Source organism: Mirounga leonina, unplaced genomic scaffold (genome assembly GCF_011800145.1).
Source record: "Mirounga leonina isolate KUSES-001 unplaced genomic scaffold, KU_Mleo_1.0 Mir_151, whole genome shotgun sequence".
NCBI lineage: Eukaryota > Metazoa > Chordata > Mammalia > Carnivora > Phocidae > Mirounga > Mirounga leonina.
The window spans coordinates 56,868,734-56,883,913 of NW_023270377.1; the positions used below are offsets into that span (position 1 = coordinate 56,868,734).

At 40.0% G+C, this 15,180-nt stretch overlaps 1 non-coding gene and 1 pseudogene across 1 annotated transcript; both read left to right on the top strand.

Annotated features, from left to right (window-relative positions):
* The first annotated feature begins 918 nt into the window (after positions 1–918).
* On the top strand, positions 919–1,025 carry LOC118012693. The gene has a single exon (XR_004679766.1). It is a non-coding gene; the product is annotated as a U6 spliceosomal RNA (small nuclear RNA).
* Positions 1,026–12,511: 11,486 nt separating this feature from the next.
* Positions 12,512–13,265, top strand: LOC118011805 (annotated as a pseudogene).
* The last annotated feature ends 1,915 nt before the right edge of the window (positions 13,266–15,180 follow it).

A 15,180-nucleotide genomic window follows, 5' to 3' on the forward strand; every position in this document is an offset into this window, starting at 1 on the left:
AGGATTTTATTTATTTAGTCGAGAGAGAGAGAAAGGGAGAGAGAGCACAAGTGGGGGGAGGGGTAGAAGGAGAGGGAGAGGGACAAGCAGACTCTCCCCTGAGTGCAGAGCCTGACACAGGCTCAATCCCAGGACCCTGAGATCATGACCTGAGCCGAAGTTAGAAACTGAACTGAGTGAGCCACCTAGGCACCCCTAGATTTGTAAATTTAAAATGATGTGATTCAATAAAGGTATTCATGTTAAAATCATTAAACAGAGAATAAACTGGTGGTGGCCAGGGGGAAGGTGGGTGGGGGAATGGGTGAAATAGATAAAGGTAATTAAGAGGTACAAAATTCCAGTTATGATACAAATAAATCATGGAAATGAAAAGTACAGCACAGGGAATATAGTCAATAATACTGTAATAATGTTGTATGGTGATAGATGGTGACTACACTTACATGATGAGCACTGAGTAATGCACAAAAGTGTCAAATCACTATGTTGTATACCTGAAACTAATATAATACTGTATATCAATTATACTTTAATAATAAAAATAAAGTAAAATAAAAATTTGTAATCTAAAGAAAAAAGAATTCCAACTGATAAAAAATATCCTATGTGCCTGCTCCACACCCATTTATCTTTAATCAAATACTTCCTGGGGACAGTCCCTACATACCTATGTAGAATTTATATCAGATCTTGCATTCAGAGGAGAGGCCTGTCAGCACACTCACACAAAAGCAGATAAAATCTAAGCCACTTACTTATAAGAATTGACCTAGTTCTTCATTTGTAAAAGAAAAGTATAACACAGGATCACCAGACATGAAGGAAAACCAACATCATGTGAGTCAAATAGACAGACCTGACCTGAAAGAAAACAAGATCAGAATAAAATTTTCATCTTAAGAGAAAGAGGGTGGTGTGCTTGCTTTGGCAGCACATATACTAAAATTGGAACGATACAGAGAAGATTAGCATGGCCCCTGTGCAAGGATGACACGCAAATTCGTGAAGCATTCCATATTTTTTCCAAAGAAGACATCCAAATGGCCAACAGACACATGAAAAAGTGCTCAACATCGCTCGGCATCAGGGAAATCCAAATCAAAACCTCAATGATATATCACCTCACACCAGTCAGAATGGCTAAAATTAACAAGTCAGGAAACGACAGATGTTGGCAGGGATGCAGAGAAAGGGGAACCCTCCTACACTGTTGGTGGGAAGGCAAGATGGTGCAGCCACTCTGGAAAACAGTATGGAGGTTCCTCAAAAAGTTGAAAATAGAGCTACCATACGATCCAGCAATTGCACTACTGGGTATTTACCCCAAAGATACAAATGTAGGGATCCGAAGGGGTACATGCACCCTGATGTTTATAGCAGTAATGTCCACAATAGCCAAACTGTGGAAAGAGCCAAGATGTCCATCGACAGATGAATGGATAAAGAAGATGTGGTATATATATACAATGGAATATTATGCAGCCATCAAAAGGAATGAAATCTTGCCATTTGCAACAACGTGGATGGAACTGGAGGGTATCATGCTGAGCGAAATAAGTCAATCAGAGAAAGACATGTATCATATGTCCTCACTGATATGAGGAATTCTTAATCTCAGGAAACAAACTGAGGGTTGCTGGAGTGGTGGGAGGTGGGAGGGATGAGGTGGCTGGGTGATAGAAATTGGGGAGGGTATGTGCTATGGTGAGCACTGTGAATTGTGCAAGACTGTTGAATCACAGACCTGTACCTCTGAAACAAATAATACATTATATGTTAAAAAAAAGAAGAAGGAGGAGGAGGAGGAGGGGGAGGAGAAGATAGCAGGAGGGGAAGAATGAAGGGGGGGAAATCGGAGGGGGAGATGAACCATGAGAGATGATGGACTCTGAAAAACAAACTGAGGGTTCTAGAGGGGAGGGGCGTGGGAGGATGGGTTAGCCTAGTGATGGGTATTAAAGAGGGCATGTTCTGTGTGGAGCACTGGGTGTTACACGCAAAAAATGAATCATGGAATACTACATCAAAAACTAATGATGTAATGTATGGTGATTAACGTAACATAATAAAAAAAAAGAGAAAGGGGTGGTGGTTCATTTGGTATATTCAGGAATATTTGGGAATATTTTGCCTACATACTGCAAGAGCATTCAGAAGTTAAGAGTTACTGAAAAATAAAATTCCAGCATCAAACTTCATTCACCACCAAATCTCAGCACTTAAAATAATGCCTGGATGGTAGGAACTCAACTCCCTAAAATCTTTGTAGAATGAATGATCAATGGAACCTACACACAACATTTACCATATTAACCATTTGCAAGTGACCAATTCCACAGCATTTAGTACATTCCCAATGTTGAGCAACCACCTCAACTGTCTAGCTCCAGAACTTTTTTGTCACCCCAAATGCAAACCTCCATTAAGCAGTCACTCCCTGTATCCCTTCCCCCTCTCTGGTAAACGCTAACCTACTTCCTGACCCTACAGATGTGATTATTCTGGCTATTTCACATAAATGGAATCCTATAAGATGTGACCTTTTGTGTCTTTCACTTAGCATGTTTTCAAGGTTCAGCCGTGTTGTGGCATGTATCAGTATGTCATTCCTTTTCATAGCTGAATACGATTTCATTGAATGGGGATACTACATTTTGTTTATCTGTTTGTCTGTTGGTGGACGCTGGGTTGCTGCACTTACACACACCATTTTCTTCCACTGTCCCCATTGTCTCCCTACCCAGCCATCTCTATCTCAGCTGGTGCCACCACCACTTACCCGGTTGTTTAGGCACCAAAACTAGGAATCATCCTTGACCCTCTCCTCCCCTTAGCCACACCCCACTGTGACATCCAAACCAACAGCAAGTCCTGTTCTATCATCCAGATGCACCCCAATTTTGGTCACATTCGCCACTTCTCCACCTACCACCTAACCCAAGCTACTGTCCCTCTGATCACAACTAAGTGTCTTTTTGCTTCCTTTCTCCCACCCACCCCATTTACTTCCCCACAATAATTATCTTTTATAAGTATGAATCAGACCATGCCACATCAGTGCTGAAGACCCTTCTGCGGCTTCCCATTACAATGTAAAAAATCTAGATGTCCTGCTCTAAGCAATAAGGCCAGCATGATCTAATTCCTGCCTACCTCTCTAAGCATCAATCCTACACTCTCCAGACATGCTGGCCCATCTCTGAGTCTCTCCCACACCAACCAATTTCCGGGCCCAAGGCCCTCACACTCCCTGAGCTTCTACCTAGGACATATCTTCCCCTCCAATTTTGCTTGGCTTCCTCCTTCTCATTATGCAAGTTACCTCTACAAAGAGGCTTCCCCTGACTCTCCATGTGAACTAGAGCCCTCATCCTTAGTCTCTCTCTGACCCCTTATCTTCCTGGGTTTTTCCTTCATGCAATTTAGAACCCTATAAAATTACATTATTTTTCTATTTATTATCTGTCTCCCTCTCCCCAAGAATGTAAGCTCCAAGAAAGTAGGTATTTTGCCTTCAGCCAAATCCCAAGAGCCTCGAGCAGTACCTAAAATATATGAGGCATTCAGTAAATACTTGTTGCTTGAATAATGAATGCATTGCATTATATACACACATAGAAAGAGGACTCTGTGCTCAATAAACAGAATATCCATTCTTTTCAAACGTCCTTGAACATTTACATGAATAGGCCATGAAGTGCTCTTCACCCATGTTAGTAAGAGCATAAATTAGTGTAAGTTTTCTGATGCATAATTTGATAATGTCTATCCAATTTTAAAATGCAAACCTCCTCTGAACCTATACCATGTTTTGGCACCCTTGTGATAAATCAAGTGATCCTCTATTTCTGGACTCTATTCTGTTCTATTTATCCATTGTCTATTTGATCACTTTCAATGATGATATGGATGTTCATATGGATCTGAGGAAATTTTCCTTTCCACAGTACTATTTTTTTCTATTGATCTATGTCCTAGAACTGATTACTCTATATAACAATGGATATAGTAAAGATTTAATACTATGGTAATACAGGAAACACTTTTGGTTGTGGCAGGAAGATTTTCACCATCTTTAGAAGAATATTCTGGGACATTGTCCTCCTGGACCTTGGTGTGTGTCTGGAGGGGGAAGTAAGATTTTTTTTTTTTTAATTTAAGGAACTGCCACTTTGCCTTTTTATATAGTTATCAAATATTCTTTTCCCCTCCCAAAGTTCCTGAGGCACACTGAAATGATACATGTTGCAAATGACTGAAAAGGCCACATGTTTTGAATAGCCCTCAGGTATTAGAAATGGAATATCTTATAAAACCAACTACTATTGGTTTGAGAAATTGTCACTTTGGTCCATGGTGCTGAAGCAACTGTGGAAATGTAAATGAGACAAAATTTAAACTCTTTGTTACATGAAGCACTCTAGCACAGTAGACTTTTATTTGTCCATTATGCAAACAGGAAGAGCAGAGAGCCAAGTATCCTCTTCTGATTTGACAGAATAACTCTGACAATGTTTATACCACTTGGGAACATAAGTGTTGACTAGAACATTAGCACCAGGGCAACAAATAAGACCATCTTAACAAGTCTTAGCAAGTAACACAGAATTACAAGTGTCATTAAAAGTTATGTTCACATAACTTGGCAACAATTTCTAAGATGTCTAGCATCTACAAGACTCCTTTGTTCAAATGACAATTCCAATAATAGATTTGTATTAGAGAGGACAGAAGGAGCTGATAACAATTGTGAATATTTGTGCAAGATTCATATCACATAGGAAACAAGACAAATGTCCTTGTGAGAGTTCACATTTAACACCATATCTCATTGGCTCCTTTGACCAAGTTTTAACATAAGGAAGGCCATCTCTCCCTTTGCTGCAGCAGAGAAGAAACATCTTTTCATCTCTTTGTTAGTTTTTAAAAAATTATGAAGTACTGTATTTCCAGAGCCAGGCTCTGAAATTTCATTAGTAAGCATTAAAAGCAGAGCACAGACCTGTGGGATTCAGTTTCACTCTGGAAAAATGAATTGTTAGGATTTGACTTGATACCAGTGAAATAGGAACAATTTATCTTCCACATCACAAAAGAACAAGAGTCAAAATGACATCAGACTTCTCTTCAGCAACCCATGTACTAAAACACAAGTATTTTTTGTAACATGGTTATAAACTAGAATATTGTACCTAGCCAAACACAATTAAGTGTGAAGATGGAAAAAAGACATTTTCAGGCATGCAAGGACTTGGAACATTTACCTGTTATGTGCTCATTTTTGGAAAGTTGCTTGAAAATATTCTGCAAAACAAGGACAAAAGAAAGGGGAAGATCAGTGACCTAGGAAACGGAGAAATAAGCCCAAAGAGCAAGAAAGGGAAGTTCCAATGTAACTTGTTGTGGAGCAAGATGAAAGCAGTCATCGGGATGTCTGGGTGGCTTAGTTGGTTAAGCGTCTGCCTTGGGCTCAGGTCATGATCCCAGGGGGTCCTGGGATCGAGTTCCACATCGGGCTCCTTGCTCAGCAGGGGAGTCTGCTTCTCCCTCAGCCTGCCGCTCCCCCTGCTTGTGCACACTCTCTCTGTCTCTCTCTCTCTGACAAATAGATAAAGTCTTTTAAAAAAAAGATGAAAACACAACCCGGAGATATTGGAGGAGACTGTGATGCCCATACCCATGAGAGAGGCCATCAGGAAAAAAAAGGTATGTGGAGGAAAGGAATGATCATAAGTGATAGGGTAACTAATATTGTAAAGGCAAATGGCACAAGAGACCAAAAAAAGAAAAAGAAAAAAAAAAAAGGGCAAGTAGAAATACCAGGAAAAAAACCCACACAATTTAAAAAAGGAAATGAAAGTTCAGCCTGACTTTAGTTCCAAAGTAAACAGAAGACCTGCCCTTTGGGATGAAAATTTAGCGCTAGAGTGTATATCCAACCGATAAAGTCCATGTAAATTTCAGAAGGCCTTCAAAGCTTTAAGCCCATGGTCTGGTGAGCACCGACAGCCATAGCTGGTTCTTGAGGAAAAGAATGAAAAGTTAAAGGCAGCATTTTAGTAATGTTAGCCTGGCAGTAGGAGAGGCAGGAAGCCAAAGGATAAGTCTGTTGCAATTTTCCAGGCATGAAGTGAAGGAATAAACAGACAATAGAGAAGGAAAAGAACACATCAGAAAGGCATTTCAAAAGAGGACTACAGGACTCAGATACTCAGGAGTGGGTAAAGGGTGGGAATGGTCTGTGAACTGGAAAAAGGGTGATAGCTTTTCATTAGTGCTGCTCCTCTTCCTCTTCTTCCTCCCTCCAAGTTAGTATTAGGCTCCCTGATGGTGGAGATTGAAGCTTGTGTATGTTTCCTTGACACCGGCTCTGCCTGGGGCCTACGACGACAATCCCTCAGCTCGTGCTTGTGCTGGCGATGGTGGTACGATGACAATAATGATGACAATGTTTCAATGCCTTAAGTATAAGGGACACTGGAAATGAGAGTGACTTGAGGTATGAAATAACGATGATGGAATTAGAGCTTTGATGGGACGTCAGCTCCCATTGGGAATTGGAAGAAAATACTTCTTGAAAATATTCCTGCTACTTCTTTAATGAAATGTCTTTATTTTCCCCTTCTTTAGCATCTTTTACTTAATTCCATCTATACCTATTCAAAATTAAAACCAAGCAGTATTGGGTGATCTGATTACTAGCAAAGAAACTCATTTCCAAATTCTTCTTTCAAAGCCTTTTTTTTTTTTTTTTTTTTAAGATTTTACTTATTTATTTGACAGAGAGAGACACAGCGAGAGAGAGAACACAAGCAGGGGGAGTGGGAGAGGGAGAAGCAGGTTCCCGCGGAGGAGGGAGCCCTATGTGGGACTCGATCCCAGGACCTTGGGATCATGACCTGAGCCGAAGGCACACGCTTAACGACTAAGCCACCCAGGCGCCCCCAAAGCCTTTTTTGATTGAAAACAGACTTTTTTTTTTAGAAAGCAGGGCTATTTAAACAGACTCTGTCCTGAGAATTCAGGCCTTCTACATCTTGTTTTGTTGTTTCTGAAAATTAAAAAAAAAAAAAAAAAAGTTATTTTCAAAGAAAGCACTAGGTGGCACTTGTGATATATTCAATAGTTACCTCAGATTCTTTTTGGAAAAGGTTTGGTAGGGGGAAAAATGCAATAAATATTAAAACAGGAAAATCTTCATTACAATAATGAAGATCCGTATCTTATGATTGTGTTTACTATGTTACTATGTATGAGTAATATCTTTATGCAGTGTTTGCATTTAAAATCTAGGCTGCACTTCCTTATAAAAACTACAAGAGGGGAACTAACATTTCTATAACATGTGAAAACCCCACATCACTAAAATAATAAATAAAAAAGTAATGTTTGATTTGCAGAAAGACTGACTATATGTGTTCTTTTAAATAGCCAGTTCCTCTATTCTATTTAAAACATTTCAGTTTTAGGGGTCTCTGGTTGGTTCAGTTGATAGACCATGTAATTCTTTTTTCTTTAACGGGCTTTATTTTTAAATTTTTTTTAAATTTTTAGTTTTTTTAAAGATTTTATTTATTTATTTGACAGATAGCGAGAGAGGGAACACAAGCAGGGGGAGTGGGGGAGGGAGAAGCAGGCTTCCCACTGAGCAGGGAGCCCGATGTGGGGCTCGATCCCAGGACCCCGGGATCATGACCTGAGCTGAAGGCAGACACTTAACCAACTGAACCACCCAAGCGCCCCGACCATGTAATTCTTGATCTTGGGGTCATGAGTTCAAGACCCACAATGGGTCTAGGCCTTACTTAAAAAAAAAATAAATAAATAAACCTAAACATTTCAACTTGTAAAAATAAATCTATTTTATAAAATAAAGGTTTCCAAGGCCCAATATTGTGTAAAGCAAGATAAATTATTAATTTTTAAAAAGACACTACAGCTTAAATTATTTTGAGTAATATTAACAACAACAACAAAAAAGAAATGGAAAGCAGAGGTCTCAGTATATTTTTACCATCTTTAAAGTGAAAACATAATGACTTTAAGCAAGTGTATCCTCTTTTCTGGCATTTGGTTGGGCAGTTCCTATTTGGCAAGTTGCTTAATTATCTCATGACCCCACTTTACTATGGAGAGACTGCAAGCTCTTTTAACAGAAATGCAAGTTGAGAAGGTATTATTTCAAGTAGAAAATATTATTGCCAAGTACCATGGCAACCGTAGCCGGTAGGCCCTGTCATATTATTGCATCTTTCTTCTACCTATTGTCTGGGCCTTCACAGTAACCATTGTATGGATTAGGTTCACTCGTGGCTCCATCTCACTTTTCTACCTTTATTCTCTTCTGTCTCATTTTCACTTATTTTGAATGTATTTTTTTTCTTGCTTTACCTTTGTAGGATAATTTAACACAATAAAGTCCTTTTGGAACAAGATGGGTTATAAATAAGTTAATAAAAATGCTAATATGCTGTCTACTTAAAAAAAGTAGAGGTTGAATGTGCACTGTTTGCAGTAGGTGAATAAACTAATAGGTTTGCAGTAGGTGAATAAACTAATTTGTAGGGCTGGGATGAAACTGACATTTTGAAGGTAGTATCTCATGTAGTAGTAAACTCATCATGTCAGAACTCAGAGCTAAATATGCAAAATTGCACCAGTACCAAAAAGATCTTGGATCTCAGCTTAACAATTGAGTTTCTTTGGTTGAGAATGATAGGAATGGATTCTGGCTAGCCAGGAACTCACAGGATAGATGGGAGGCTGGTGGGCCAGGCCTGGACACAAAACAGGAATGAGGACAGCTCTTGGAGTCCAGGCAACAAGAATAATTTCCAGATCTTTTCAAGGTGCTGCTATTCCAATGTATGCACTCCCTTTACTTCCCATCCCTGTGTACCTCTACTCAAGATTAAAAGTTCCAAAAGTCCAGGGGCACCTGGGTGGCTCAGCTGGTTAAGCTTCTGTCTTTGGCTCAGGTCATGATCTTGGGGTCCTAGGATTGAGCCCCACATTGGGCTCCCTGCTCAGCAGGGAGTCTGCTTCTCCCTCTCCCTCTGCCCATCTTCCCCACTCATTCTCTCTCAAATAAATAAATATTTTTTTAAAAAGTTCCAAGAGTCCAGATTGCCTAATGTGCTCTGTGCATTCACAGATTTCTAGTGCTAAAATCAAGGGAAACTTACTATGGAGTAAAAGCATATCTTGAAAGCTTATTAAAATATAAAGAAATATAAATTTGAAAAAATAAAATATCCCAGGACTCTGGCTGTCTTCCCTTCTGTTTGTCACATGTGGCTCCTTAACTGCAGTGAGGTGAGGAATATTAATTTACGTCCCTACCAAGATTGCCAATAGAGGGAGAGACAAAAATTCCCCAATAGGAAACTGGGATGTTCCTGGTAAGGGAGATGATTGCTGATTACCAAAAAACAACCTATGTGCACTATACTACAGCAAAAGTACACTATTCGTTTCTGTATTGTACTGTAAATCCCTGATGAATAGCATCCCCCCAAAATTCATGTCCATGAAGAACCTCAGAATGTAACCTTATTTGGAAACAGGATCACTGCAGATGTAAGTAGTTGAGAATCAAGATGAGCTCTTCCTAGATTAGGGTAGTTCCTAAATCCAGTGAGAGTGTCCATATAAGAGGCAGAAGAAAACAGAGAAGATGGAAGAGAGAAGAAGGTGATGTGAAGATGGAAGCAGAGACTGGAGTGCTGTATCTACAAGTCACAGAATGTCAAGGATTGCCAGCAACCACCAGAAGCTAGGAGACAGGCATGGATGGTTTCTCCTTCAGAGCCTCCAGAAGGAATCAACCCTGCCAACACTTTGATTTTGGACTTCTGGTCTCCCAAATAGTGAAAGAATACATTTTTGTTGTTTTAAGCCATTCAATTTGTGGTAATTTGTTATGGTAGCCCTAAGAAACTAATATAACCCCTAAGAACAGTTTCTTTGTACAAAACCCTATGGTAATATCATGAAAGAAGGTGGTTAGTAAATGCATTTTTATGGAAATGAATAAAAGTTCTCTTTTGCTATTTCAAAAGGAAATAAATCTATGAATGGTTTTGTTTATTTATTCCACAAAGAGCTACTGAATACCTCTTATGCACTGAGTATTGCTCTAGGGACTGGAAATACAGTGGTGAACAAATTAGGTAAACTCAACGGAGCTCGCATTTAGAGGGGAAACAGTTAAGTAAACAAGACATAGTCTGTTGAGTCAGAGCTATGAAGAAGGTGAAACTGGATGATGTGATCCAAGGTGACACACAGGAGACTGGAGGCAGTATAGATTGGGTGGTCAGGCAAGAAGAGAACTGAGAACAGAATTATGAGAAACCAGAGATTCATGACCTGGAGGGAAAATATTCCAGGCAGATGAACTAAGAGAAATGGGAGCTGAGTGATCACTGCCAAGTGAGAGGGGATGGATGGGGAGATTTAAGCACAGACAGATCACAACTTCTATTCTGAAATATGTCATGCAGGTAGAAGAGTTTAAGTAGGAGAATAACATCACCTGATTTAAACATTTAAAGTCAGTGTGTTCACTGTGTGGGGAGAAGATTGTAGGGGGTCAGAAGGCGCAAGGGGCACTTGGGAGACTATAGCATTAGGCTGGATGGGAGTAGGTGGAGCTTGGATCAGGGTGGTATTGTGGGGGTGCAAAGAAGTGGACTAATTCTGGCTATGAGATAGTTTGACAGGACTAGTAGGTATTACTTAAGTGCCTTCTTGTCCAGCATTGCTTGAAATTCTGTAAGGACTACAAAAATGTATTGTTTACCAAGACTCTCATATCCAGGAGTTTTGCATTTAATGGGGTAGATAAGACATATACATATATTTGTAAAACATATGTAGACTCAAAATGCATTATAGTGTGATAGAAATAATACATATAGGAAAGAAGGCTCCAGAGTGGGTAGAGGTAACATGGAAAACTTCATAAACTTGAGATGGGCCTTCAAAGATATGTTAAGATTGAAGAAGAGCATTCCAGGTTGGATAAAGCATGAACAAATAAAAAAAGTAGAGGTTGAATGTGCACTGTTTGCAGTAGGTGAATAAACTAATCTGATTGGATTAAAGAGTTTGTATACAGAGCATTATGCCAATTAAATTATATCAGTAAAGTGAGGATAGGCGATAGAGGGCTTTGAAATCCAGAATGAGTTTAGATTTAATCTTCTAGGCCAGGGGTCAGCAAACTTTTTCTGAAAGAGCCAAATAATAAATATTTTAGGTTCTGCAGGTCATATGGTCTCTGTTACAACTACTCAACTCTTCCACTGTAGTCTGAAAGCAGCCATAGATAATACTTTTTAAATGAATGGGGCTGTATTTCAATAAACTTTCTTTATAAAAACAGGTGGCAGGCCAGATTTGGTCCTTGGATTACAGCAGCAGAGCAATAAAATAAAAATGTTGTTTTATGAATTTTTGAAGTAACCATGTGAAAGGGTAGGGAGCATTTCTTTGTCACTTAGCATCCATTTCCCCCAACCTCCTTCTTCATAGTTTCTATACTTTCAGTTAGATGTCATCTTCTCTCACATGTTTAGGGAGAAGCCAGTTGAACTCCTAGCTCTAGGAATGGTCTCAGATTGGTTTAAATACATCAGGTCATCCCGTTCCCCATTCCACAAGGGTCAGTTCATGTAACCCAGACCTAAGCCACATAGTGCATGCCATTTCTGGGGCATGGAGTGTGGTTCAGGAAGGACATCTGAACTAAATTTTTCCAGTAACATGCAATATATCCTTTACAGTAATGGGGCTTCTAGAAAAGCAGCCCTCTGACTTCTCTGGAAGAGCCAAGAAAAGGACACTCTCTTCCTTTCTGGGCACGGTGGTATATAGACATAAAACTTGGATTTCTGGATTTGGTTTGTTTGTTTTTTGTTTTTTGTCTTTTTAAGAGAAGCCAAGTTTGGGGCCATGCTGACAAAACTGAGGGCAGAACAGAGAAAGGTAAAGAAGTCAGGTCTTTGATGACATGGTTGGACTCCTACCTTGGTCTTTTTAGTTTTATTAGCCAATACAACACTTTCATTGCTTAAATCTGTCTTGAGTTTTCTGTTACTTGAGATTAAAAGTAGGAGTGCCTGGGTGGCTCAGTAGGTTAAGCATCTGACTCTTGATCTTAGCTCTGGTCTTGATCTCAGGGTCAGGAGTTCAAGCCCCATGTTGGGGATGCCCAGCATGGAGCCTACTAAAAAAAAAAAAAAAAGTATTCCACTGTCACAGAAAAGTAATATGGGATGGGAAGATACTGAAAGGAATTAGATTAGATGGAAGACTAAGCAGGAAGTGGTAAGGTACAAGGTGGCAGTGAGAAGAAGGTCATTGAAAAAAGAGAATTAATATGTGAGGCTAGCTCATCTGCTCACATTTTAAATCCAGATCCACACAATGCTCTACCACCACTACTGCCAGGACTGGACTGCACTCCAGCAGCCCCCCACCCCCCACCCCCTACCCCCACCCTCCCACCTACAACTCCACCACCATGGAGGACACAAACAAGTACAGCAACATAGAGGAATTCGCAGAGGGATCCAAGATCAATGTGAGCAAAAATCAGCAGGATGATGGGTTTTGGAACTGAAAGAACACAAAATGGATGGCAAATTGATAGACCCCAAAAGGGCCAAAGCTTTAAAAGGGAAAGAACCCCCCAAAAAGGTTTTTGTGGGTGGACTGAGCCCAAATACTTCTGAAGAACAAATTAAAGAATATTTTGGAGTCTTTTGGGGAGAATGAAAATATTGAACTTCCCATGGATACAAAAACAAATGAAAGAAGAGGATTTTGTTTCATCACATAAACAGACAAAGAGCCAGTAAAGACATTGTTAGAGAGATTATCAACAAACTGGTTCTGGGAAGTGTGAAACCAAAGTTGCACAACCCAAAGAGGTATATAGGCAGCAACAGCAACAACAAAAAGGAGGAAGAGGTTCTGCAGCTGGTGGACCAGGTGGTAGTAGGGGTTGTGGACGAGATCGGGGCCAAAACTGGAACCAAGGATTCAATAACTATTATGATCAAGGATATGGAAATTGCAATAGTGCCTATCATGGTGATCAAAACTACAGTGGCTATCACGGCTATGATTAGAGTGGGTATAACTATGGGAACTATGGATGTGGACAGGGATATGCAGATTACAGTGGCCAACAGAGCACTTACGGCAAGGCATCAAGAGAGGGCGGCAGTCACCAAAATAATTACCAGCCATAGGAGGACGTTGGAGAAAACAGTGGGAACTTTATTGCAGGCTGTGTGTCACCTTGACCACATCTATGTCTGGGGGTCGCACATTGCAGGCAGAGCGCAAGGCATACACCAGAAAATGCTGTCCTGTGGAGGAGATTGTAAAGTAACCCATCTTGCAAGATGACACTGAAGACTGGTCTTTTGTTGATCTAAGATGATTATTTTGTAAAAGACTTTCTAGTGTACATAACACAATTGTGTCCAACTGTATATAGCCACCAATTAGTTTTCTTTGTTTTTACTTTGTCTTTTGCTATCTGTGTTATGACAAATACTATTTATTTGTATAACAAGATTTCATGTTAAACCTCAAATAAATGCTTCCTTATGTGGAAAAAAAAAAATGTGAGGCTAATCTATATTGATTTGACCAGAATTCCCATATAGAATAAAAGGCTAAGGACAAAAAACTGAGGAATATGGGAAGTGAGGAGTTTGAGCCCACCCACAGAAAAGACATGTAAAACATAAGGTTAAAGGTTAAAGAGACATTTATTTGAATCCTCAACCTAATCATAGTCCAAAAGACGATATCATCCTAAAAACAGAAGATGTATGGAGGGTATTATGTTGAGTGAAATAAGTCAAACAGAGAAAGACATGTATCATATGATCTCACTGATATGAGGAATTCTTAACTGCAGGAAACAAACTGAGGGTTGCTGGAGTGGGGGGTGGGGTGGGAGGGATGGGGTGACTGGGTGATAGACACTGGGGAGGGCATGTGCTCTGGTAAGCGCTGTGAATTGTGCAAGACTGTTGAATCTCAGATCTGTACCTCTGAAACAAATAATGCAATATGTGTTAAGAAAAAAAAAAAGAAGAAGAAGAAGGTAGCGGGAGGGGAAGAATGAAGCAGGGGAAATCGGAGGGGTATACGAACCATGAGAGACGATGGACTCTGAAAAACAAACAGGGTTCTAGAGGGGAGCAGGGTGGGAGGATGGGTTAGCCTGGTGGTGGGTACTGAGGAGGGCACATTCTGCATGGACCACTGGGTGTTATGCACAAACAATGAATCATGGAAGACTACATCTAAAACTAATGATGTAATGTATGGGATTAACATAAGAATAAAAAAAAAAAAGAAAGGGTAGGACTGATCAAGCCATTCCACTTATTCATATTTTCATACCTTTCATACATAGTAGGGCACATTCTGTCAATAGAACATGCATTGACATGTAACTCCTGTAAGTCCCAACAGAGTAAACAAGGCAAATAGATGAGAACCGCTGGAAGAAAGAGGCTCAGCAACAATTCACACAGAATCACTGAGTCTTCATATTTTAGTAGTGAAAAGGTAAATAAAACACTTTTGGGTTTCCAGTACAGCTTGTAAGAAGTTGAAAGTTGGGGCACCTGGGTGGCTCAGTTGGTTAAGCATCTGCCTTTGGCTCAGGTCATGATCTCAGGGTTCTGGGATCAAGTCCCACATCTGGCTCCCTGCTCAGCAAGGAGCCTGCTTCTCTCTCTCCCTCTGCCTCTCCCCCATGCTCACCCATGCTCTCTCTTTCTCAAATAAATAAATAAAATCTTTAAAAAAAAGAAGAAGCTGAAAGTTGTCACTCCAAATTAACAACAAATAAAAAAATGAACAAACTGAAAAATCAACAATTCTTCTTAAATCCAAAAGAGAACGGAGGTCACAGGGCAAAATGTTGCTCCCCAAATTGGAGAGACCAACAGCAAATACAGAGAATCACAACTTACCGGAGCAACAAACTCTGTGGAAACCAGTAACAGGGAAGGGAAACCTGAACTATAATTTATGAATCGGTGAGCACTCAGTGTGAATAACTCTGAGAGTTAAAAACTCCAGGGGGACCCAGTCATCGGAGGCTCCCACACATTTGTGAGTTTTAACTCCTGGATCTCT